Here is a 2,500-nt window from a genome sequence, read left to right as displayed (position 1 = left end):
GGTGCCGCCCTCGAGTGCCAGACGGTGCCGCCCTCGAGTGCCAGACGGTGCCGCCCTCGAGTGCCAGACGGTGCCGCCCTCGAGTGCCAGACGGTGCCGCCCTCGAGTGCCAGACGGTGCCGCCCTCGAGTGCCAGACGGTGCCGCCCTCGAGTGCCAGACGGTGCCGCCCTCGAGTGCCAGACGGTGCCGCCCTCGAGTGCCAGACGGTGCCGCCCTCGAGTGCCAGACGGTGCCGCCCTCGAGTGCCAGACTGTGCCGCCCTCGCGTGCCAGACGGTGCCGCCCTCGAGTGCCAGACGGTGCCGCCCTCGAGTGCCAGACGGTGCCGCCCTCGAGTGCCAGACGGTGCCGCCCTCGAGTGCCAGACGGTGCCGCCCTCGAGTGCCAGACTGTGCCGCCCTCGCGTGCCAGACGGTGCCGCCCTCGAGTGCCAGACGGTGCCGCCCTCGCGTGCCAGACGGTGCCGCCCTCGAGTGCCAGACGGTGCCGCCCTCGAGTGCCAGACGGTGCCGCCCTCGAGTGCCAGACGGTGCCGCCCTCGAGTGCCAGATGAGCCCGCCCGACTCCCGAGGGTGAGGTGTCGAGGAGGACGTCGGAGGACAAGAGGTGATGCCAAGAGGATCGAAGGGAACTCGGTGACGGTGACACTGACGTGACTATGACGGTGCAGAAGATGTTGCGATGTGCGTCATGTCGGGAGCCCGCGCAACACTCCCCCAAGATAACGTGCAAGATGTGTCGGTCCAGAAGGAGGTGAGTAGGAGATGATGTGGAGGGGGGGCGGATAGGGTGGGGGCGGGGGGGGAGGGGGGTGGTTTGGTGTGGTTGTTGATGTGTTGATGTTTTTGTGGTTGTTGATGTGTTGATGTTTTTGTTGTTGTTGTTTGTGTTGATGTTGTAGTTGTTTGTGTTGATGTTGTAGTTGGTTGTGTTGATGTGTTTCTTTATGTTGATGTTGTACTTGTTTATGTTGTTTTTGTAATACGTTATTTATGTTGATGTAGTTGGTTTTGTTGATGTAATTGTTTATGTTGATGTTGTACTTGTTTATGTTGATGTTTTTGTAGTACGTTTTGCGTAGCTGGCTTTTTATAATGTAAGTTTTGTTGCGGTTTTGTGTAATTTTATGTTGCATTTTGTGATGAGATTGTGTGTTGCATTATAACATTGCATGATGTGTGTTTTTTTTTTCTTTTAATAATTTAGCTTGATTTGTATTTTATGATGCAGGTTTTGTGTTCCAAAGATATCAGTTTGTTTGAGTAGCAGTTTTGTTATTACATTGAGGAGCAGTTTTTGTGTTGCAATTCATAGTTGCATTTTTGTTTTTGTTAACAGAGCTGCAATTTTTGTGTTGCAATTTATATTATGTCTTGTGTTGCAGTTTATATTAGTCTAACGATTGAGCTTCATCATTAGTCTTGTGTTGCAGTTTTGCTTTGCTTGACGGTCTTGCAATCTGAGCAAAAGCACTGTGTATTGCGTGGGCATGTGGTGAGAATATCCTCCCGCTTGACACACAATATATGTTGCATGGCGATGTGGCAAACCGTTCTCAAATTTGATGATACCCGATGCTCTTCTGCTGACCTTGTCTGTGTTGCGTGGCGTGGCGACTTGAAATCGATACGGCAACCCGATTTGACCTGGTGGGGTCAGGTTGCAACTGGGAATTATATGTGAAACAATCGGGGTCATGTGACAGGGCGTCTGCGGGAAGTTGGGTCAGGATATTAGAGATAGCTTGATTTGCATCGTGGAAGAGGGATCTTTTGTCTAGTAGGTGCAAAGGAGGATGGTCAGAGAAATGATTATAAGGAGAAGAGGGAGAGGGAGAGAGGGAGGGGGAGAGGGAGGCGGAAAGGGAGAGGGAAGGGGAGAGAGTGAGAGGGAGGGGGAGAGGGAGAGAGGGAGAGAGAGACAGGGAGAGGGAGAGAGAGAGAGAGAGAGAAAAAAAAAAAGAGAGAGACACCAAAAGACCGAGTCACCGATACCGAGAGTGAGAAAGCGTGGGAAAGGAGAAAAAAAACAAACATAAAAACGCGTATTTACATTCAAAACTATAACAATCAACGAGAGAGCCATATCTCCTCGCCATTAGCCTACTCGGAGGGGCTTATTAAACACCATAAAACAAACGAAAAACAACGTTAACAGCCAAACAAACAGACAGAGGATAGTCAGACACAGGGGCAGAGAAGGTAGAATCGCCTGTATTAGCGTTAATAGCAGACTAATGTTCACGTGAGAGGGGGGGGGCAGGGTAATAGAATGCAGAGAGAGTGAATTGTAGAAAAAAAAGGTGGTAAAGGAGAAGGAGGAGGAGAGGAAGAACGGGAAGGGGAGGGAGAGAGAGGGTGAGGGAGAGGGAGACAGAGACAGAGACAGAAGGAGAAGGAGGAGGAGAGAAAGAACGGGAGGGAAAGAAAGAGAGGGAGAGGGAGAGGGAGTGGGAAAGTGAGACACTGAGACAGAGACAGAGGCAAAAGGAGAAGGAGA

The sequence above is a fragment of the Penaeus vannamei genome, chromosome 25 (assembly GCF_042767895.1).
Source record: "Penaeus vannamei isolate JL-2024 chromosome 25, ASM4276789v1, whole genome shotgun sequence".
Lineage (NCBI taxonomy): Eukaryota > Metazoa > Arthropoda > Malacostraca > Decapoda > Penaeidae > Penaeus > Penaeus vannamei.
The sequence above is the reverse complement of the archived record's forward strand: the minus strand, read 5'-3'. Positions refer to the sequence as shown.